This window comes from Rutidosis leptorrhynchoides, chromosome 3 (assembly GCF_046630445.1).
Source record: "Rutidosis leptorrhynchoides isolate AG116_Rl617_1_P2 chromosome 3, CSIRO_AGI_Rlap_v1, whole genome shotgun sequence".
NCBI classification, from domain to species: Eukaryota; Viridiplantae; Streptophyta; class Magnoliopsida; order Asterales; family Asteraceae; genus Rutidosis; species Rutidosis leptorrhynchoides.
In genome coordinates this window covers 360,150,096-360,175,869 of record NC_092335.1, presented here as the reverse complement: position 1 = coordinate 360,175,869, position 25,774 = coordinate 360,150,096, and the positions used below count along the sequence as shown (strand labels likewise).

The 25,774-nt window shown below is 34.1% G+C and overlaps 2 long non-coding RNA genes across 3 annotated transcripts; one reads left to right on the top strand and one right to left on the bottom strand.

Annotated features, from left to right (window-relative positions):
• Positions 1-939: 939 nt before the first annotated feature.
• On the bottom strand, positions 940-1,634 carry LOC139897582 (uncharacterized). The gene is made up of 4 exons (XR_011776674.1): positions 1,574-1,634; positions 1,405-1,479; positions 1,214-1,309; positions 940-1,086 (listed from the first exon to the last, which is right to left on the bottom strand). It is a non-coding gene; the product is annotated as an uncharacterized lncRNA (long non-coding RNA).
• Positions 1,635-19,109: 17,475 nt separating this feature from the next.
• Positions 19,110-21,766, top strand: LOC139897581 (uncharacterized). Of its 2 annotated transcripts, XR_011776673.1 has the most exons (6): positions 19,110-19,190; positions 19,372-19,508; positions 19,686-19,941; positions 20,085-20,276; positions 20,548-20,745; positions 21,483-21,766. It is a non-coding gene; the product is annotated as an uncharacterized lncRNA (long non-coding RNA). The 2 variants fall into 2 exon arrangements; XR_011776672.1 differs by having other exon boundaries at positions 20,085-20,745.
• The last annotated feature ends 4,008 nt before the right edge of the window (positions 21,767-25,774 follow it).

Genomic DNA, 25,774 nt, shown 5'->3' with positions numbered 1-25,774 from the left:
GTTTGATAGGACCTACCAATTGGGGTTGTATCTAACGCGGTCGTATAAAGTATAGAAACTAAAAAGTGTCCTAAAAGATAATAAGATTATGAAACCAATTATCGGGTCCTATAATATAATTAACAACCACACAGAAAAGTCCTTAAAAGTACATATCAAGTGACTTTTATTTAAATGAGACATACAAAAAGGTCCCAAAGTAGAAATAAATTATATTAGTACCAATAAAGAGGTCCTATTTAAATTTTATATTTCGTAAGGACTAACAAAAATGGTCCCATTATTATGTTAGTATCCAAATAAGAGTCATATTATTAAAAAAAATACTACATTAGTACCAATAAAAAGGGTCCTAATGTATCGATATTCTTATTTAATACTAAGAAAAAAGGTCCTAATATGTACAAAAGTTACTTTAGTACCACATAAAAAGGTCCTAATATAATGATTTTTAAGGTTAGTACCACCAAAAAAAGTCCTAATATAAATATTTTAAACATTAAAAACACAAAATAGGTCCTAATATATAATAATATGTTAATTTAGTACCTTGTAAAAGGGTCTTAATATAATGATATTATATCAAATTTATTATGACATAATTACACGGTGTCCTATCAAGTCATAGTAGTTTCGAATCAATATTCGGATCCGGTTCGAATATATGGTTTCTAATCGGATTCGGGGATTCGTATCCGGTTCAAATATTCGGACCCGGCTAGGATAATCGAATGCACATCAGATATTCGCGTCATGTTCAGTTATTCCGGTCCGGTTCAAACATTCGATTCCGTTTTAGTTTTCGGATTTTGGACGGTTTTATTGGATCCGAATTTTATTTAATATGATGATTATGAACACCTAATTAATATTAATAATTTATACTAAAAAGCAAATATGAAATAAAACATAATCATATTTCAATAAATTATTCTCATAACATGAAAAACGCTAAACATAAAAAACTCATAAATAATGTAACATATAAAAACTTCGAATAACATCTGACAAAAAAAGTAAAGACAATGAACAGCAACGCACAACGTCTTGGATCAGCATGTATTTTTATCAATCATCTCGCACCACCTACAAATAAACCATCCATGAATAATCAGAAGTTATTCGATCACATGCATCATGAAGGGTCTTTATATTGATATCAATAACATAATTTGTGGAACTTTGCATTAAAGGAAGATAAAATAGGACCCACCATTCGGTCACATGCATCATGCAGGGTATTGGTCTTTGTTGCAACTACTTGATGTTGCATTTGTAATTCGTTGAAAAAATCAAGGGTTTCATCGACCTGAGAAGTGAGTTTAAGTTCACACACAACCATGTTATCTTAATAAGAAAAAGTCTCCACCTGGAAATTTAGCGAGTTTAACGATAGAAATATACCTGCTGAAGAATACCATCACATGTTTGTATCCTCCCAGTTAAGGTGTTAACATATTGCTGATACTTTTCTTCTGTCTACGAGATTAACACACATCAGACTACATGGGACATCCAGCGATTGCTAGAGATAAACAAGAAAACAACAAGGCAAATAGATAATAATACTAACCTCTGATTTCATTGCTGCTTCGAGATCAGTAAACCATTTGTAAAGTTAGAGATAAGCATGTGTAACAACCCGTCCTTATCCACCTGGACGAAATCATCAACATCTGGTCCCATTGCGATGATCGACTCCAAGTAATGTCCTTAAAATGAGCATATGCACAGCGAAAGACTTAATTCGTACCTGAGAATAAACATGCTTAAAAGTGTCAACCAAAAGGTTGGTGAGTTCATAGGTTTATCATAACAATCATTTCCATTATTTTAATAGACCACAAGATTTCATGTTTATACATAATACACTCCTCGTGTATGAAAAGTCGTTGAGCACTTGGTAACCATACTTAACATTTAAATCACAGCAGCATATTCTTAAATAAACCCTACACCGTACCAAGTGTAGTAACGAAACGAAGTACTGTGCAACCGTTTAAAACTGGTCGTCCAGCCCGGTTGGGGTTGTCAGGCCCGATAGATCTATCAACAGGATTCGCGTTTACGCTCCTCACGTAAATATTAGCTACCAAGTATAAAGAAATATGCCATGGTACAACTCAACGTAGAATTTATTTTTGATCACTTGTGTCTATTTCGTAAAACATTTATAAAAGCAGCGTATGTATTCTCAGTCCCAAAATAATATTTATTGCAAAAGCAATTAAAAAGGGAGCAAATGAAACTCACCATACTGTATTTTGTAGTAAAAATACATAGAACGACATTGAACAAGTATAGGGTTGGCCTCGGATTCACGAACCTATATCATTTATATATATATTAACACATATAATTGTAGTCGAACGAATTTACATATTAATAGTGATATAATTGTTATCTTAATTATGTGTTTCATTAAAACTCTAATAAGTTACATTTACTAATATTTATTATTAAAATATAGTTATGTTATATGTAGTAAATATAACTTTATATAACTAATAGTTATTTGACAAAATAATATTGATAATAATAATAACTAAAAGTTGTTTTATTTTACAATAATAATAATAGTAGTTATTATGATAATAATATTGTTAATATGAAAATAATAATATTTATGTCAAAATAATAATTAATGATAGTAATAATAATAATTTTGATAAAAAAAATAATCTTTCTAATAATGATAATAATAATAGATAAATAACTACCTCAAGGGAGTAGCCCCTAAAAATGTCCAAGTCCGGGTTTGAATCCGCGACGTTCCGCTAACCCATTTCCTTCTAAACCACTGATCTGCTTGTTACTTTCTTATTTTAACTCGCGTGCCTATTTATTTAAAATTGGTTATCGTTTTCCTCATTACCTAGTAATTACCATCATCATCAAGTATCATATTATCACTCTATTATCATCATTCATCATCTAATCGTCATCTCCTTTATCATTTTCATAATTCCAGTTTAATCAGCGAAATATAAATCTGATTTTGGCTAGTAACACATCCCAATATAAAAGCCAAGCCCAATTATCAAATCATGGCACAATTCAGTAAATTAATATAGCCCGATTCAATTTATACGGCCCATCTAAATGCTAAGCCCAATAATCAAAACAAATCACGGCCCTATTTAAAAATAAGAGCATGTGGCCAGTTTACTACTCCATATGAAGTCACGTTAGTACCACAACTAGGATAAAGGATACTTTGAGTTTTAAATGGGACCACACCTTTACGTACAGGAACAGTGACCGACACATTTGAGAAAAGATTTATTATTATTATTATTTTTTTTATTTTTTTGTGTCTTCTTCCCCATCTTATCCTATCGTTAATCATCATCAACAATATTTACGTTTCATCCTCATCATCTCCAAGTAATTCGATGGTGATGGAATATTCATTTTGGGTGGTTCTTTGACAATTACAACAGCGAAAAAAAATAATAATAAAACTAACGATAGTTTGTTGGTTTCTTTTCGATAGTTGTGGGGTGGTGTTACTCGATCAAAATAGAAACGTACGGACATGCATCAAAGATCGAATAGTAGACGATTAAATAGTGTAGCAGCTATAGTAGTTACATGGTTGGTGATTTAGGGTGATGGTGATCGACTAGTAAACAAAAGGTGGTTGACGATTGATGGTGATGTGAGGTGGTTGTAGGGTGAAAGGTGGTGGCGAGGTTGAAGGTGGTAACGGTGGTCGTGGGTTTTCTTCGGTCATCACGACAGCAAGAAAGAAAGAAACAAAAATAGACTATCGATGGGATGGTAGTTGATAGGGTTGTGTGATTGTAAACCGAACGAGAGAGAGGTGCCATCAATGACTAGTTGAAAAGGTTTATTGATTTGAAGGTGATAAAAAAAATGGTTTGTCATGGGTACCATTAGAATGATGATGGTTTGAAAGGTGGTGTTTGTCATGGTGAAGCTATGGTGGTGACGAATCAAAGAGGTAGTAGGAAAGAAGTGGGTTTATTCTTGTTGGTAGTTCTTCGATGATAGTGATGTCGTGGAGATAGTGAGAGGATTGTTGATCATTAAAGTTACTCGTTGTGGGTTTGATCGGGTAAGACAGTGAAATAGAAGTATTAGTTGCAGGTTGTTTTTCTTGGGAATTGAATAAGAAGGGGAGGAAGTAGCATGAAGCTTTGTTCTCTTGTTTTGCAATTGTATCTGTCTCCATTTCCTATCATCTATCTATTTTATATATATCAAATGGGATAGTGGGAAGGAATGAAAACAGACACGTACACTAAATTCAATAGTCACATAGTTAACATAATAATATAAAAGTAATTATAATATATTTTAAGTATAAACGTGCAATTCAAATATAAACTCTGCCGACAGTTTTTAACGGATTAATAATTCGTACTCCGTTGTTACTCAGTGGCGGATAAAAGTGTTCAGAAAAATCCCATATTTTTAAATTAGTTATAATTATTTATTTTGGTCATTATGATATAAAATTCGAGCATTAACTATTAAATAAAAATTACGTCAACTGTCCCTCTCATTTATGGGTAAAATATAAAAACTGTTAAAATTAAATAATTAGATCCTACATATACTTTTAATAAGCCTATAACTTATATAACTCATTTTCGAATCACCTTTTATTTTAAAATCAAATAAGTGAGTGTTACTATCAATTTCTAAATAAATTCGAAACTATATATATTCAATACACTTTATTTATTTTTATATAGATACTTCTTAAATAATAATCATTATAATATCCTATTTTTATTTCACTTTACATAGTAAATTCTAATGATTGGATCATATAACATTTCAACTAATATATTAAATATGTACATATCTATTTTCAAATAGTTGTTCGTGAATCGTCGAAAACAGTCAAGGTCAAATGAATATATGAAACACTTCAAAATTTTTGAGACTCAACCTAACAGATTTCTCTTATCGTGTCAAGAATATTAAATCGTATCGAGAGTTTCGTTTAAAATTAATCGAAATTTTCCGGGTCGTTACAGTACCCACCTGTTAAAGAAATTTCGTCCCCGAAATTTGAGTGAGGTCGTCTTGGCTACAATAAAATTGTTTTTGTGACGAATATGAGTTGATAAATAGAGTTTTATCATTATTGATTAGTATAGATAAAACAATTCGATCATTTGAAGCGTATGAGTGAAGCTATCACAAAAGAGTGAAATGAAGTGATTAGAGGTTCGTCTTAACTTCTGACATAGTCAAGGTTGATTTTCAGAATTCAAGGAATTTAAAGAAATCTTCTAGTCAGAAAGAAAATGTAATCGCACGATTTATTAGCAGATTGTCGGAGTTACGGAAGAACAGAAATATCAAGGAAATAATTCCGCGATATGCTTAGAGATTAAGTAGAATGAAAGAGTCGTGTAACATGGCACATGATGAGGGTAAGATCTGTGAACCATCATCACATTCCATTAGAAATTTAGCATGACTTACTGTAATATAACCACGTTGGTCCGGCGTCATTATATTATACTAACTCATGCTTCAATTCCCTACACATATCCAAAAATCATCCATAATTTAAACTCAAATTTTATAGAATGATAGAAACTGAAACAGTTTCTTTTATAAGGTAACATAGATAGCACGAGAAGATAGATAATTTCGGACGAAGGTATTTATGAAGATATCTTCAGAAATATCGAAGATTTTTATGATGATATTTTTGGAATTTCTAGATCGAAGGATGATGTAGAAAACGTTTCCGCAAAGATTTTAACATGACTTCGGAGCAAGATTTTCTCTAAAGATTTCGGCGGATCCAGAATTTCCTGGATTCTTTGAATATAGGGTTTGGTCCTGGTATTTGCCCTTGGTCTCCTTTATGGTTAGCTCAATCTGTTTTTCTCTACCAAATTTTCTATCGAGCGTTCCTAACACTTCCTTCTTTATCATCAACTTTTGGCCATTAAGACCATCTACAACATGCTGCTTCGTCAGCATTTCCAAAGTTAACGGATCTGGGTCATCGGTTATCAAACCGAGGTGGTTTCAGGAGAATTGTGTTTTTAGATGATTAAACACTGATGGTAGTATGGTGGGATATGAAAGGTTCTCCGGTAGCAATAAGTGAACACGCATATATATCAAGGTGATCATAAGGTTGTTTCGAACGAAAAGTCGAAGTTGACTTGCTGGAGCTGTGACAAAATTTGGCTAATTTGAAGAAGAACTGGAAAGTTATTTTGGGTAATAATAATAACGCCAAAGGAGTTAGCACAGATACGTGTTAATCGTTTGCTCAGGTTCCGAGTGTTTTTCAGGTGCATAACTATATGCATGAATCTTTTCTGCTGTAGATGAAGTGCAGCTGGTTCATCCTTTCGATCGAGGTGTTTTCAAGAATCATGAAAGATTTGAACATGGATTGGAATCGTCAAGATTCGAATGAGATTTAGGATAAAATCAAGTGGCAACTTGAAGAATTGTTTAGTTTCATATGTTATAATCAATATTTTAATTTATTTTAATTGTCCAAAATTAGCAGTCCAATAGTCCGATTGTCCAATGATCCAATAATTTCATATATAAATTAAATATATAATATTCGAATTAATTAATACGTATCGTGACCCATGCACCGGTCTCAGTATTGATCACAACTCAAACCATATATATACTTTGGAATCACCTCAACCCTGTATAGCCAACTATAGAGTGTCTATGGTCGTTCCGAAGTATATATATAGATGGGTCGATATGATAGGTCGAAACCTTGTATACGTGTCCCGTTATTTATAATGCGTAAAATAAATAAATATATATATCATGACCCATTATACAACGTGTTGTCTCAGAATTAATCCGACGTATTGTTGTACATGTGTCCCGACGGTATGTAAAGTGCAGAAATTAAATAACAATAAATAAAATTGCGAGAATGTAACTTGCGATAAATTAAATGTTAGCCGGGAACAGTTAGCTAGGAACAGTTAGCGTGGATTCCTAACAGAATTTCTCATAATTAATTTGTTTGTTTCTAACAATTTTTATTTTGTCCAACATTTTTCTTCGTTATGCCACTTGTTGAATTTTGATAGGTCAAAATCCAAATATGAAATTGAATTTGAATGAAAATAGTTGTTCTTTGGTGAACGGATACATATATGTGCGAACTTGAGCAGTATTGTTAATGACTGCTGAAATAGAACTGAAGAGTATACAGTGTAACTTATTAATGTGAAATCTAAATATTTCTCGGGTATTATCCACCCGTTAAAATATTTTCACTATTAACAGTTTGTACAAAAAAAAATTTAATTACAATCTTTATGAAAATATACTTGCATATATATTTTCTTCAGATGTAATCATGGATTTAACGAGTCAATAAGATATTAAACTCACTTGATTTATCGTTAGTACTAGATTACATGATCTCTAAAACATTAGAGATTACATAATCGTCATGTCGAACGAAGATTAATGAGGTAGAACGATACGTAAAGCGAAGATAATCGATGTAGAACGATATGTAGAACAGAGATCATACTTGAAGTACATATGGTGATATTGAGGTGTGTGATATTGAGGCTTGTGTTATTGGTGATACTGGTGCCGATGCTGGTGGTACTATAGGTGTCGGTGATGCTGCTGGTGCTTGTAAACTTTGCACCATATTCTCCAAAGCTACAACTCGAGCGCGAAGTTCGTTAACTTCTTACTCCAGGATGATTGTCGGTAGGAACGAGCGAGTGAATAAGGTTTACAATTGTGAATAGAATATAATCGTGGCAAGATATTCGGGAACTGAAGGTGAAAATGGTGTTTCTAACAGGTTCGCCGGTAAGTGTTTCGGGTTCTTCGCCGAGGGTGCAGGTTGGTGGGTGAAAATGATCGCGTTCTTCTTGTCTCCATTGGTTAAGTCGACTACGAACCCATCAGATGAATTGGGGGATGGCTGATCGATTGATTCATTCTGGTGACGCTGCTTTCGGAGTTAGAGTGGGACTCCATATCGGAATACGAGGGATTTGATCTAATGGTGAGTTCCATTGCGCACGATTGAATAAAGGATTTTTCGATATGAAATGATTTTCGGATATCGGATGATATTCTAATTATATAGAATACCTATACTTAGTATAGAAGATCCCGTAGATTACGGAGGGAATTAAGGAAACGTGTCAGATAAAGTCTACAGATACGCTAAGATATGAATTTTGTCTATACACTATCTATCAAATAAGTGCAGGGAGTCGTGTCTAGACTTAGGAATTATAAGCAGGAAATTTTTCCACTTAGGAATGTCAAACAATACTTATAATATGCAGCTAAAGTCGAAGTCCAGACTCGCTAATGCATCCTAACAACTATCAGTTAGACACACTAATGCAAGACCTGGTTCACTAGGACCAACGCTCTGATACCACATGTAACAACCCGTCCTTATCCACCTGGACGAAATCATCAACATCTGGTCCCATTGCGATGATCGACTCCAAGTAATGTCCTTAAAATGAGCATATGCACAGCGAAAGACTTAATTCGTACCTGAGAATAAACATGCTTAAAAGTGTCAACCAAAAGGTTGGTGAGTTCATAGGTTTATCATAACAATCATTTCCATTATTTTAATAGACCACAAGATTTCATGTTTATACATAATACACTCCTCGTGTATGAAAAGTCGTTGAGCACTTGGTAACCATACTTAACATTTAAATCACAGCAGCATATTCTTAAATAAACCCTACACCGTACCAAGTGTAGTAACGAAACGAAGTACTGTGCAACCGTTTAAAACTGGTCGTCCAGCCCGGTTGGGGTTGTCAGGCCCGATAGATCTATCAACAGGATTCGCGTTTACGCTCCTCACGTAAATATTAGCTACCAAGTATAAAGAAATATGCCATGGTACAACTCAACGTAGAATTTATTTTTGATCACTTGTGTCTATTTCGTAAAACATTTATAAAAGCAGCGTATGTATTCTCAGTCCCAAAATAATATTTATTGCAAAAGCAATTAAAAAAGGAGTAAATGAAACTCACCATACTGTATTTTGTAGTAAAAATACATAGAACGACATTGAACAACTATAGGGTTGGCCTCGGATTCACGAACCTATATCATTTATATATATATTAACACATATAATTGTAGTCGAACGAATTTACATATTAATAGTGATATAATTGTTATCTTAATTATGTGTTTCATTAAAACTCTAATAAGTTACATTTACTAATATTTATTATTAAAATATAGTTATGTTATATGTAGTAAATATAACTTTATATAACTAATAGTTATTTGACAAAATAATATTGATAATAATAATAACTAAAAGTTGTTTTATTTTACAATAATAATAATAGTAGTTATTATGATGATAATATTGTTAATATGAAAATAATAATATTTATGTCAAAATAATAATTAATGATAGTAATAATAATAATTTTGATAAAAAAAAATAATCTTTCTAATAATGATAATAATAATAGATAAATAACTACCTCAAGGGAGTAGCCCCTAAAAATGTTCAAGTCCGGGTTTGAATCCGCGACGTTCCGCTAACCCATTTCCTTCTAAACCACTGATCTGCTTGTTACTTTCTTATTTTAACTCGCGTGCCTATTTATTTAAAATTGGTTATCGTTTTCCTCATTACCTAGTAATTACCATCATCATCAAGTATCATATTATCACTCTATTATTATCATTCATCATCTAATCGTCATCTCCTTTATCATTTTCATAATTCCAGTTTAATCAGCGAAATATAAATCTGATCTTGGCTAGTAACACATCCCAATATAAAAGCCAAGCCCAATTATCAAATCATGGCACAATTCAGTAAATTAATATAGCCCGATTCAATTTATACGGCCCATCTAAATGCTAAGCCCAATAATCAAAACAAATCACGGCCCTATTTAAAAATAAGAGCATGTGGCCAGTTTACTACTCCATATGAAGTCACGTTAGTACCACAACTAGGATAAAGGATACTTTGAGTTTTAAATGGGACCACACCTTTACGTACAGGAACAGTGACCGACACATTTGAGAAAAGATTTATTATTATTATTATTATTTTTATTTTTTTTGTGTCTTCTTCCCCATCTTATCCTATCGTTAATCATCATCAACAATATTTACGTTTCATCCTCATCATCTCCAAGTAATTCGATGGTGATGGAATATTCATTTTGGGTGGTTCTTTGACAATTACAACAGCGAAAAAATAATAATAATAAAACTAACGATAGTTTGTTGGTTTCTTTTCGATAGTTGTGGGGTGGTGTTACTCGATCAAAATAGAAACGTACGGACATGCATCAAAGATCGAATAGTAGACGATTAAATAGTGTAGCAGCTATAGTAGTTACATGGTTGGTGATTTAGGGTGATGGTGATCGACTAGTAAACAAAAGGTGGTTGACGATTGATGGTGATGTGAGGTGGTTGTAGGGTGAAAGGTGGTGGCGAGGTTGAAGGTGGTAACGGTGGTCGTGGGTTTTCTTCGGTCATCACGACAGCAAGAAAGAAAGAAACAAAAATAGACTATCGATGGGATGGTAGTTGATAGGGTTGTGTGATTGTAAACCGAACGAGAGAGAGGTGCCATCAATGACTAGTTGAAAAGGTTTATTGATTTGAAGGTGATAAAAAAAATGGTTTGTCATGGGTACCATTAGAATGATGATGGTTTGAAAGGTGGTGTTTGTCATGGTGAAGCTATGGTGGTGACGAATCAAAGAGGTAGTAGGAAAGAAGTGGGTTTATTCTTGTTGGTAGTTCTTCGATGATAGTGATGTCGTGGAGATAGTGAGAGGATTGTTGATCATTAAAGTTACTCGTTGTGGGTTTGATCGGGTAAGACAGTGAAATAGAAGTATTAGTTGCAGGTTGTTTTTCTTGGGAATTGAATAAGAAGGGGAGGAAGTAGCATGAAGCTTTGTTCTCTTGTTTTGCAATTGTATCTGTCTCCATTTCCTATCATCTATCTATTTTATATATATCAAATGGGATAGTGAGAAGGAATGAAAACAGACACGTACACTAAATTCAATAGTCACATAGTTAACATAATAATATAAAAGTAATTATAATATATTTTATGTATAAACGTGCAATTCAAATATAAACTCTGCCGACAGTTTTTAACGGATTAATAATTCGTACTCCGTTGTTACTCAGTGGCGGATAAAAGTGTTCAGAAAAATCCCATATTTTTAAATTAGTTATAATTATTTATTTTGGTCATTATGATATAAAATTCGAGCATTAACTATTAAATAAAAATTACGTCAACTGTCCCTCTCATTTATGGGTAAAATATAAAAACTGTTAAAATTAAATAATTAGATCCTACATATACTTTTAATAAGCCTATAACTTATATCTCATTTTCGAATCACCTTTTATTTTAAAATCAAATAAGTGAGTGTTACTATCAATTTCTAAATAAATTCGAAACTATATATATTCAATACACTTTATTTATTTTTATATAGATACTTCTTAAATAATAATCATTATAATATCCTATTTTTATTTCACTTTACATCGTAAATTCTAATGATTGGATCATATAACATTTCAACTAATATATTAAATATGTACATATCTATTTTCAAATAGTTGTTCGTGAATCGTCGAAAACAGTCAAGGTCAAATGAATATATGAAACACTTCAAAATTTTTGAGACTCAACCTAACAGATTTCTCTTATCGTGTCAAGAATATTAAATCGTATCGAGAGTTTCGTTTAAAATTAATCGAAATTTTCCGGGTCGTTACAGCATGTATCTTTATCAATCATCTCGTACCACCTACAAATAAACCATCCATGTATAAAGGTGCAAGTTATAAAAAATTAATCTTAATTATTACATAACTTTAGACGTTGAGCAAAAATGGGTACAACGGGAAGTGTTGTCAAAGTTTGAACACACAAATAATAAATTAAATGAAAACCTGGTATTATATAAATGAATAGACTTGTTGTGGCATTAGATAACTTATATGAAACTAGAGAGAAGTGCGCGCTTGTGGCATTAGATTAGATATCTACAACATTTAAAAACCACAATCTTAAACAAATCTAGTAGCAAAAAAAAAAAAAAAAAAAAAAAAAACCAAAAAAAACAAAGAGTAACTAACACACGTCAATAAAAAATGTATCATTAAATAAAGAAAAACACAGCAGCATACCTGTGCATTCTTGGCTAACAAGAGTATTTCAAGCAGGAGTCGAATAAAAGACAATTATTTCATCCAACGATAATACTAACATAAGCAGATACGAAAGTTGGAATTAACATGGCACACGAAAAGCAGTATTTCATTACCCATCATATCGTATGAATACTAACACTAAACTCAGTCTATACAAAACATGTTACCCACAACGGTATTACCAATGCCAAAATCTAGTAACATCCATAGTAAAGACGCAACAAAAAAATTAGATAACTCGACATTTAAGGATACGCAAAGCTAAAAAGTACCAATACTAAGTTAATCAACACGCATCACAAAAGATACATTTACCTGGACTAACAATGCTTTTTGCAAGTGAGGACAAAATAGCAGACAACCTGTAATACAAAACGAATGATAAAAACCCAAAAAGCAACTCCGTCAATACTACGAACACAAAAAGCAGCCATGCAGGTTATAATCTAAAATTGAGTACAACAACAGATGCGAACATGAAATGGCAAAACGGATGACAATCAACATGTAAAAAGCGTAAGTAAATCTGAAAAGTAGATGAATACATCGAGCGACTAACGCAAGAAAATAAAATTTGATAGCAAAAACAAAAAGTAAAACAACCAGCAAAGTAATGCCGACTGTTGCCTTTTTAAAAAAATGAAGCATACCCAGAATTGCAGAAATCCAACGCGTAAAAGCTATACTAAACAATCAAAGCCCTCAATCGCTCTTTCAATAATGATATAGCAATCAGGGTTATAATATAAATGCTTCCAAGTAGAAGAAAGCAGATTAGAATGGTTGCACTCGTAGGTTTCCATGCCAACATTTGACCAGTTTCTTTCATTTGATATAACTATAATCAGAAGAAATGATTTGGCATGGCTGCAACTAAGGAGTTGCTCCGCCACAACACAATTCATTTATTTTATTTGCAACGCACATCATCATAGAAGCATGGACCCAAAAAAAATTGTTACCCTGCGTAGAAACATTTATTGTAATTGCAACACACAAAATGCATCATCACACAGCCACACAGGTGCAAAGAGCCATAAAAAAACAAACAATTTAACCACTGCAAATAAAAACTATGGCATCCAAATCTACTTACTCCGTAAATACCAGAGTGATCAAAAGCGTAGCATTTTAGTTTTTTGTTTTCTATTCAAACCTTGGAACATATAACTATTATTATGTTCAAAGCACCCTTATTTAGTTTTTAATTTTCTGATGCAAGATACTTGATTCCCATTTGTTTGTTGCATCTTTACCTGTTTGACCCATTTAGCAATAATTCTCAGGTTGTCAAAAAAATAGCGATAAGCATCAACACCCTGTTACGTAATGATATTCCATTTATTGTTACTATTTTAGTTAAATAAACCACAATATGCACAAAAAATTACAATCCTGACAACCAAAAAAATTTAACCAAAATCATTTTAGATTCCAAACCAAAGTAATTCATCTAAAATACTAAATTAATGAAAAATTAAAAGTTTGTACACACTTACTTTGGGGTGAACAGGCCGACGGAGATAACGACAACCACAACCATAACGGAAACCCTAATTTCTACAAACGGTCGCACCTCCATATCAACCGAACAACCTTTCGAACCACCACCGTCACTAAGTCAGAAATATGTCAATTGAACAAATACGTAACCCAAAGAACGATGGGTGCATCCTGAAGATGCCGATCAAATAGAAAAATAGTGTAGATTATAATAACGAAAAGAAAAAAAAATCACCACCGGATGAAACCCTAATTTTCGAGGTTGAAGTCGCGAGCCAGAAGAGAAGATGAAAACCCTAATTTTTTAGGGTAAACTGGTAGGTCTGAAGGAATGAAAATAGTGATTTTAAAATGAAAAGGTATTTGAAAATAGAGTTTTTGAGGTTGTTTTTCTTCCAGCAAGTAAAAAATAAATACGGAGTATAAATAAATCAATAAATAAATTAATAATTAATTAGAGTGGGAACATAAAAATATAGTTTAGTAGTGTAAGGGTGTGTTTGTTTGCATCTGAATGGGACCATTCACCACCCCTGCTCAGAATCGTTGATTTGGGTCACTGAATGAAGGGTGACGCTGAATCAGGTTCTGAACCGTTCAAATCTAATAATCTCTCTATACCATTCAGTGACTACATATTTACCTCTGTACCCTTTTATTTTTCATTGTCTTCCCCCATCTTTAACCATCTGCAGCTCGCTCCTATGATTCTTCATCCAATTTTGATTTCTTTCACCAGGTAATATCATCTCCATCATCAATAAACTTCAACTTTAAAATTATTTTTTTATCTTCTATCTTTTTTATCATCTTCATCACCACTAAATTTCATCCACGTTTGATTAAAATCTTTCTTTAAAATTCTTTTTTTTTTACCTACAATCCATGTACAAAGCTATATCTTTCTTACATGATTTTAAGGATTTCTTATAATAATAAAAATTTAGGGTTTAAACTATGTTCTTTTTTTCTTTTTTTTTTCCAGCGACTTCAAATAGGGCTTCACTCATATTTTGTTTCCTGTTTGCCTAGAAACCTTCAGCAAGGTTGCAATTTGGTGTGGATTCTATGTTAAAGTGCTTTAATTTTTTGTTGATAGCAAACGGTTCACTAATGAACCTACTCTTGAAGCTTATCTGAAATTACACATAAATTATAGGGTAATTTTATGTTTAAATTTTTTAGTGGGTATTGTTATTTTTATTTTGTTATGAATGTTTAGATATTAATACTAATACTAATACTAATACTAAAATCATCGTTATTTAATGGGTGTTGTTGTTTTTTTAATTATTATTTTTATGAAGGTATAGATAAGGTTAATATGGTAATTTTATATCATTCAGAGTGTTGATTCAGAACTCTTATCAAACAATGAATTTTCATTCAGAACGATACTGATTAAGAACTTTTGAATCATTCAGAACTCTGAATCATTCAGTGCTAAATCATTCAGTTTTATCAAACGCACCCTAAGACGCTATTTTGACAGTTTAAACATATTTCATCCGTAATTATAAAGGTCAACATTATTATTTTGGAATGTTCCATTTCAAATGTCCACATTATTTTTTAATAAATAAAAAGAGGTTATTCTGTAGACAGAAGACTTTTGATTGGTGTAAATTGAAGTTAGTGATATTTTCTAAAACCGTGTGGAAAAAGTAAATGAACACTTGTAAGTGAGACGGAAGAAGTATTTGATTTGCTTAATATTTTTGTACACCATAAATATTTTACTTTAACGATGGACACATATTAGAAAGGTTAGAAAATACACGATACAAAAAATGTTTAGTACACATGACCAGATTGAAAAAATGGGAGACGGAGTCAAAATGGAATTTGGACCTTGGAGCGTTGCAACGGTCAAGACGGGGTCGAAACAGATGTTGATCAATGTTGATTTTTTATATTTCTAACATAAACATGTCAAATATAGATATTTTCCTTTAATTTGAAATGTTTGCGTTTGGAATATATATATATATAAAGTCAACGTTGGTTAACATCCGTCTTGATCGCTTTTATAGGATACTGACTGCTTTTTACCATTGTTTAATCGTTGGCCTTTTTTACACGTTTTCAGATCCGTTGTGACTGTACACTAGTAAATCCGTTACGATGGCCGTCTCGGCCGTTTTTTGCAACACTGAACGTGACGATGAAAGTTATACTCCCTATGTCCCATATTTGTTGTCTAGTATTCTATTTTTGAGATGTCACAAATTAATTGTCCACTTCCATAAATAGAAAAGAATAAGAAATTTAAGTTCTATTATGCCTTTAATTTATGTGGATAAGATTAAATAAGAAATAAAAGTTAAGAGTAAAACTGCAAAATAAACAGAAAATACAGTACTTTCTATGACAATTTAAACTGTATATTTTTTTTGTCTAGGAACAATTAATATGGGACGGAAGGAGTACAATGTTTAAACGATATATATATTTGAGAAGACAAAAATTAATATTTAACATTACTTACCATCGCTTGTAGTTGTACATCTTCTAATTTAATTTCTTAAATTTACATCTATTTCTTAGTCTTTAACTATAACCCCAAACACTAAACCTAAACCCCAAGACATAAGCCTAAGCCATACACATTAAACCATAAACCATATAAACTACACAAGAACCCTAAATCTTTAACCCTACACTTTGTCCCTGCGATAGTAGCCTAGTGGTTAGAGCACATTCAACATAAAGTGGAGGTCATGGATTCAATCCCCGCCTCATGTCCATTTAGGACATAAGGTTTGAGCTATAGTTTTTAGGCTTTTGCTTTTAAGGATATAGTTCAGGGCTTAGAGTATAGGATTTGGATATACGGTTATATGGAGTTTAATATTTAGTAATCTCGCGTTCTATATTAATTGTCTAAAGACAAAAATACACAATTTAAAAAATGTTATTATCACACTAATTTTTTTTGTATTTATTTGAACTTTACAGTTTCACCTTTAATCAATTAGAAAGACATAGGAGTATAACTTTTGCAAAATTTAATTAATTAATTGGGAACAATTGTAAACTTCATTAAATATACTTTCAACTTTTGGAAGTGAACAATTAATTGGAATAACCCAGAAAAGAATACTCGACAATTAATATGGGACGGAGAGAGTATTATATTATAATAGTTCATTTGTCTTAAAAAAAATGTCCAATTTGACTTTTGAGGTATTTCTTTTTCAACTTAAACTTTAAATATTTTTGTTTTATTATATATACTTGATAATAATAATAATTATTATATGACCGAATTAAGTTTTAAATGTATTTTTCATTGGTATAATTTTTATTAACTATTTTATAACACAAATTAAATAATTTAAAGTCAGTTGAAGGAGAAAGACTTTGAAAAATCAAATGGTATAGTTTTAATGGAACATGTGGAGCATTATATTGATAGAAATGGAGTATATTATAATATAGTGTTATTACTATACTATCTAAAAGACAAAACCCTGTAGCACTATTCATCAATAGTAATCAAGGGTATTTTTGTCATTTCACATTTTTTTTGTCTCCAACAATAAAAGAAGCAACTTTCGTAAAAGAACCAACCTTTCAATGTTACCAAAAGATGTCGAAAAAAATTATTTTTTACAAAAAATCAACTACCTTTTTTTTTTACTCAACGATAAAAGAGGCAACTTTCATAAAATGAACAACCCTTCAATGCTACCAAAAGATGTCAAATTACATTATTTTTTACAAAATAGATCAACTAACTTTAAAAAAAAAAGAACGCTAAAAGAAGCAACTTTCACAAAAGGAACGACCCTTCAATGTTAGATGTGGAATTTTTTTATTTTTTTTACAAAATATATCTAAGACTTTTTTTTTTTTAACTCGCATTCAAAACGGAGCCCGTTTGACGCAAAGCGAGAGCTACACCCTCCGTCCCGGATTAATTGTCCAGTATTCCTTTTTGGGACGTCCCAGATTAATTGTCCACTTCCAAATATGGAAAGTAAATTTGATAATGTTTACAATATTGTCCCTGATGAATTAATTAAATTACAAAGGTGAGAGAGATTTCTAATTAATTAGTTGAGGTCGTTTGACCTTGACCTGCTTATCTTGTCACTTGTACTATACAACCATGATGTTAATCTTAATTTGGTTTGTTGGTCGTTTGAATTTTGCACCAGAATGATGTAAATGATCGTTTTGTTTTGTATTTTGTATTGTGATTTGACATTTCATGTTACATATACATGTATTTATACATTTATCTTTGATTAGTGGCTCACATCACTTGGTTATTGGTATGAAGTTGCTAGAATTGTGTTTTCGACCTAATTATGTTACTTTATTGCAAGTGAGCTTTAAGAATGATATAGATTTGTATTCAGGCATTGTAAAGTGATGTACACAACCCTAGGTATGCGCTTTGCAGGAATTTTCGATTGGGAAGTTTTGTCTTCTATTTTATTTTTGGTTCGTCTTAACTATGATTTACGGTGTTGGTTTTACTTTTCAATTGCTTTTTGGCTCGTCTTAACTAATACCTGATATGCTATGTTACATGGCTTATCGCCCAATTGCACTAACCTTGTTATTCATGATGCTTGCAGTGATATTGTCATTCAACTGACATTGTGGAATGAATATGCAACACAATTTGAAGTAGAGGGTTGCGAGTCTTTAGAGAAGCCATTCATACTAGTTGTGATCTCATGCTGGGTCAAAGACTAGCATATAAAATTTGTTAGAAATCGGGTATGAATTGACTGCCGGATTCGTTCTTGAATCGTGTAATCACTATCTCTATAAAGTATTTCGACCCTACGATTGCTACGGTTGCACGAAATCTTTACAGGGATCAAACAAGAACGCAATCAGTGTTTTGGGCAACGAAATCACTGATCAAATTGTTAGAGAATATGTGTGTGTTTCTGTTGGTTTTTATGAATGCAGAATGAATGAACAAAGACGTTCATAAACTGTTTATAGGAAAACAGTTAAACCGAAAGGGTGTAACCCTTCAGTTTTGGCGGGAAAATCGGTTATACCAAAAGGCATACCTGTTCGCTGACACTTATTCGAACGCAACTTTTCTAGTTAACGAATAGTGCAATTTCTGTTGAGGTTTCGGGGCGCTGCCCCGAGCCCCGCGAGGGGCGCTGCCCCCTCGACCCCTGCCCGCTCACCTGGGAGCGGGACCCCAGCCAGGGGCGCTGCCCCTTGGACCCCGCAAGGGGGCGCAGCACCCTTAACCCCCGCATTTTACGCGACAGTTAGTAGCCAACTCTTACGGGCGTGTACTCCACACTCTCCGAACCCGTTGGTAAGTATAGCTAGCTAACACCTGCATTCAAGTAAATCACAACTAACTAAAATGTACGTTGGATGACACTAAAATCACCAACAAAATTGATGAGTCTCAAATACATGATTCAGTTACAACCCTTATATCATTAGTTCACAAATAACTCGACTATGCCTTTAAGGTAATTAATTAGGTTATACATTTTTGTCACATAAAATCACAAGATAGCCTCAAAACAGCAATAAAATATGTCAGTATAGAAGAGTGATTAATAAATATTGTCACATTATTAGAATTTTTATTAAATCTTACTATACAACAGTATTCTATCTGACTTAAAAAGGTTATGCCCTAAATGACAGGTACAAACTGAGATATACTCAGAACTCGCCCTTAGTGATGGATCTACAGAGATCGATTCGAAGACACGGAAAAAGAAAAACAGGTAAACGGAATCTCAGTGGAGCGATTAATGTAACGAAGACGAGAAAACTTTAGGGTAAGCATCTAAAGAGCATTCAAACACCATTTTACACAATAGGGTAGCACAAGATCTCTTTTCGATCATCAAAATCAAATAGGTTGATTTTATGTTGTCGGAAAATTTGAATGTTTTCAAGATTTTTTTTTTTAATGCATAAAAGGTTGGGCTAATTTTAATGTGGTTCGATTTCAGGAGGTAAGGGTAATTTGTCCAAGACTTATAGTCATTTCAATATCAGCAATCAAGCACATAATTTGAATGTGGTTCGTGCAATATCAACAACCAAGATCAAGCAGCAAGGAAAGAACATACATAACCTTAGTTGAGTAGTAATGCACCACATGTTCGTGATGAAGTAAAAAGGCACATGTAAAAAGTTCACTCTCAAAGTAATTGGGCACTTGTGATCAGACCAGTCCAAGTGGGATATCCATGTTCAAGGATGATGGTAACAAATGTTCTATTATAATAAGTTGAATGTTTCTTTTGTTCACTTTTAGTTATGTCCTACTTATTCGTTTAAACAAAAAAAACTTGGTCATTCGTTTGTACCCACACCACATTTTCTATCTGATGTTGTTCCATCGTCAGCTAATGCTGCTTGTCCTTCCTCCAACAACGCTCCTGCTACTTCTTTCAGTAATCATGGTGCCGCTGGTCCGACCCCTAAATTCATAGAAAAGGTACTGCTGCTTGTAGGTAATATGGAGATTGGTAATGACTATGGTGTACCTGGTCGAGGTGCTTATTGCGGTGCTTCAAGACCCAACACTATTTTACCTGGTAAGCCCATTGTGTCACTAAGGAAATCTTCATCTTTTTCATATTTCGTTTTGTATATTAATCATTGTTTGGAGTAGATTATAACTGCAGTAAGCAATGGATCAGGTCAAACCATTACTAAAAAGCATATACAGTTATTTCTGATATTGATTTGATTTGATTAATTTTTTTATCCTATCTAATCATGTGAACTTACGTTTACTGATCGGATATCTAATATTATTTGTTACATAAATACTTATGATGAACTATTTTTATGACTGCTATGAAGATTGATCCCGAGACCCAACAGCTGGTTATTTGCTCTATTACCATGAGCAATGTGGTCATTCCACTCTTAAATTCACGAAAGGTACTGTTTATCGTCTTGTGGTTATTGGCTTTGAACAAGCTCCTGAAGTTACATCAGATTCTGAAAATGCTCAGTTTATGTGCTCATCTACATGTGCTAATGAGCTGCCTTCAAATGGTAAATATGTTACCTCATACTTTGTGTTATTTAACTGTCTTTTTGGTATGACCAACATATCAAATGTCTTTTTGGAATATGGGCAGTTTGTTTAATGGATCCAAATGGGTCATGACGAGTTAACCCAAATACTTTATGTCTTTCATAATCATAAATAGTTGGTGTATTTTATATGAAAATGGGTTAACCCATATGAAAATGGCCAATTTGTTTAAAGTCTTTCATAATCATAAATAGTTGGTGTATTTTATATGATGACACATTTACTTTTAAAGTCTTTCATTATCGTAAATAGGTTGTGTATTTTATATGATGACACATGTACTGTACTTTTAAACTAATAGTCTATTTTTTTCTTCCATTATAGTGATTTAGGAGATGTCAACCTTCTTTTAGCTTGATAAGTTAAATTAAAAGTTAAGTTATGAGTTTTCTTTGTTAGGTTATATAAAGTTTGTTAACTAGGGATTTTGAATGTTGAATTTGACCTGATTATTTGGTATTTTGTTGGTAGGTGTTAGGTTTTTTGATTTGGTTGTGGTAATCGTGATTTGCAGTCATCTTATGTACTTCTCTATGTGAACTTATGTACTTTTCTACTTAAAACGTATGCATCATCCTTTCGTAAATGACTAACAAAACAACCGCATCAACGCGCGGTCGTCCAACCGCTTGTTTCATTCAATTTAATACGTAATTTACAGTTCGCTAATTTGCAAACAATTCTTATTGTGCAGGTCATCCACCAATTATCAATATGGTCGTCAACGCATCTGAAAAATCATCTTCTAACTTTTGATTTCTATTCGCTCATCTTCTTATCTTGCGAGTTGATTTAAGTTTTTGCTCGAGCTCCTGTAGTTGGCGGCGCAAGTTTGAATCTAAACACTTTTGATCTTCTAATTTGTTTTGATGTAATATTTTGGTTTAATTATTCTTTATCACTCGCAAGCTCAACATTAAGCTTTTTGTTATTAGTATGGGTCAGAAATGGTACTTTCAGATTTTGGGTTGGAATTGGTATGGTAGTAGACATGAGTCATTTAGTTCTAAAAGATTATTGATGATGTTAAAGTGTATGTTATTTGTTACTGCTGCTATTTTTGTTAGGAAGAGGGGATCGCCTGGACGTTGGGAGATATAAATTTGAGAGAAAAACAACTCTATTACTCACAAGAATAGATTTACAGAGTATTACAAAACTCTTACAAAAAAAAAACTCTCAAAACTCACACACACTCTCTAGGTTGTGATTACACTTCTCTGAGTGATTTAGGATGATTTACAATTGAGGTTTGCACCCCTATTTATAGTAAAAATTCTATGACGGTGGAATGGTGTGAACGGAGATGGTGGGCGGCTGTCATCGTGTTCATCTTTGCTTCTTCTACATGGTGTTCAAAGAAGGCTACTTTGAACATCTAGAAGGTGAGCTTCTAGATTGTAGGCTGGAAACTTTCAATTCTCCCCCTCCAGCCAAATCCACGAACATTCCAGTTATGTCTCTGCATAACTCCAACTTCTCTCGAGTCACCACCTTTGTTAACATATCCGCAGGATTCTCCTTTGTATGGATCTTCACTAGTCTCAACAGTTGTCGATCAATTACCTCGCGTATCCAATGATAGCGAATATCAATATGTTTTGTACGGGAATGGTACATGGAGTTCTTGCTCAAATCTAGAGCACTCTGACTGTCACAATGTACCTTGTACTCCTTTTGCTTGATTCCAAATTCTTGGAGATAACGCTTTAACCACAACATTTCTTTTCCAGCTTCTGCGGCAGCAATATACTCTGCTTCAGTTGTGGATAATGCAACACACCTCTGTAGTCTTGACTGCCATGAAACAGCTCCCCCTGCAAAAGTGTAAATGAATCCTGAAGTAGATTTCCTACTATCAGGATCTCCGGCCATATCCGCATCTGTATAGCCTTCCAAGATTGGATCAGCTCCCCCGTAACAAAGACATAGATTCTTTGTATCTTTAAGATATCTGAGAATCCATTTTACTGCATCCCAATGCTCTTTCCCGGGGTTCGAGAGAAAACGACTCACCGTTCCCACTGCATGAGCAATATCGGGCCTTGTACACACCATCGCATACATCAAACTTCCAACTGCTGAGGAATATGGTACTGACGACATCTCCCCGATCTCTTCCTTGGATGAGGGACAAGAACTCTTGCTTAACTTGAAATGGTTAGCTAATGAAATGCTAACAGGTTTGGCATTGTTCATATTGAAACATGAAAGCACTCGTTCAATATACTTCTCCTGAGATAGCCATAACCTTTTATTCTTCCTATCTAGGGTTATCTGCATTCCCAAAATCTGTTGAGCCTGTCCTAAGTCTTTCATGTCAAAAGACTTAGAGAGTTCCTTCTTCAGCTGGTTGATCTTCGTTATGTCTTTCCCTACGATCAAAATATAGTCTACATAAAGTAGAAGAGCAACGAAATCTCCTTCAGAAAACTTCTGAATGTAGACACACTCATCTGCTGCAGTTTTCTTGTACCCGTGACTCACCATGCACGAGTCAAACTTCTTGTACCACTGCCTAGGTGCCTGCTTCAAACCGTACAAACTTTTCTTCAGCTTGCATACGAGATTATCTCCTGAAACCTCAAAACCTTCTGGCTGCTCCATGTAAATTTCTTCATGTAAATCTCCATGAAGAAAAGCTGTCTTTACATCCATCTGTTCAAGCTCCAAGTTCATACTTGCGACCAATCCAAGTATGACTCTAATTGAAGTCATCTTGACTACTGGTGAAAATATCTCGTCAAAATCAATCCCTTTCTTCTGTTGGAATCCTTTGACTACAAGTCGTGCTTTGTATTTCACCACTTTTCCACTACCATCCTTTTTCAGCTTGAACACCCATTTATTTTTCAGTGCCTTCTTCCCGCGTGGAAGTTCTACAATCTCATAAGTTTGATTTTTCTGCAGAGAATCCATCTCATCCTGCATTGCGAGCAACCATTTTTCTTTATCCTTATGAGTTACTGCTTCATGAAAACTCTCCGGTTCTCCATCTTCAGTAAGTAGAAGGTACTCGGATTCTGGATATCTACTCGATGGAATCCGACCTCGTTCAGATCTACGAACTTCTGGAACATTCTGAGGAGATCCACCATCATCTTGACCTTGTGATTGTTCTGGAACGTCTGGCAGATGGGGTTGTGGCTCCCCCTGCTCAGCACCGTCATTTTCCTCATTATCTTCTACTTCTGGCATTTCTTCTTGCACTGAAAATTCATTTCTCATGAATGATTCCGTTGTTGCCTCTGGCACCTGAGCAGCAACATTTGACTTCTGAGATATTGTGGGTTTTTCAATATCTTCTATTGTCTGGCTTTCATGGAACACCACGTCCCTACTTCTGATCACCTTTTTCTCCTTTGGATCCCATAATCTGTATCCAAATTCTTCATCTCCATAGCCTATGAATATGCATGGAGTGGTCCTTGCATCCAGCTTCTGCCTGAGCTCCTTGGATACATGTGCGTACGCCAAACATCCAAATACTCTTAAGTGAGAGTATGATGGATCCTTTCCAGACCAAAGTTTCTCCGGAACTTCAAAATTCAGTGGTACTGATGGAGATCGGTTGATCAAATAACAAGCGGCTCTGACTGCTTCTCCCCAGAATGGCTTTGGCAGCTTAGCCATACTGAGCATGCTCCGAACACGTTCCATGATTGTTCGGTTCATTCTTTCTGCTATACCATTATGTTGAGGGGTACGTGGGACCGTCTTCTCATGTCGGATGCCATATGATCTGCAATAGGCATCGAACTGTCTGGAAGAGTATTCACCACCGTTGTCGGATCGAAGACACTTTAACTTCTTTCCTGTCTCACGTTCTACCATGACATGGAACTGTTTGAAGTAATCGAACACCTGGTCCTTCGTCTGTAAGAAATATACCCACACCTTTCGAGAAGTATCATTGATAAACATCAGAAAGTATCGATTGCCGCCAATTGATTCAACCTCCAAGGGACCGCAAACATCAGAGTGTACCAGACTGAGTAACTCTGATTTTTTCGTTGAAGAGGAATAAAACGAGACTCTATGCTGCTTACCAAACAGACAATGATTGCAAGAATTTAGTGCAGCATCCTTGTCTACATTGATAAGCTCCTTCTTTATTAGGGTAGACAACCCTTTCTCACTCATGTGACCGAGTCTCTGGTGCCATAAATTTTGTGAAGCCTCCTTTTCTGCAACATTAATACTGTCTGTGCAGATCTTCACATGAGTCTTGTACAGTGTGCCACAAATGTGTCCTCGAGCGACTATCATAGCGCCTCTTGACAATTTCCATGTGCCTTTACTGAAATGACTATCATAGCCTTGTTTGTCGAGAGCTATCCCAAAAAGTAAATTCAGCCGAAGATCTGGCACATGGCGGACATCCTTCAGAGTGATTGTGCTCCCAGAACTTGTCTTTATCTTGACATCACCAATTCCGACAATATCAGCGGAACTGGAATTTCCCATCTTCACAGCTCCAAAGTCACCAGCTTTGTATGTTGTGAAGTATTCCTTATATGGAGTCACGTGGTAGGAAGCTGCAGTATCTACCACCCATTCTGTTTCTTCTCGTGAGACGTGAAGGCATGTCTCATCATGGGTTGAACAATAAGCTACATCACCAGAGATAGTCACTAATGTTTCATCCACCCTTATTCTTCGGCTGTGAACTGCTTTGACCTTGTTCCTCTTTTAATCTATAACAGTTCTTCTTCATATGTCCTTCTAATCCACAATGATGGCATTTATATGTTGGTTTTCTGCCATCAGCTGACCTGCCCCTGCTCTTGCTTCTGCCTCTCCATTTATTTTTGCTACTCATTCGTTGTCTCCCCCAATTCTCTGTGACAAAGGCATGGGTCTGATCTGTGCCCATGTCTTTTCTCCTTGCCTCTTCACTGAATAGGGCATCCTTGACCATTGACATGGTAAGTTTGCCATTCGGGGCTGAGTTGCTGAGTGTTACTACCAGCGTTTCCCAACTAT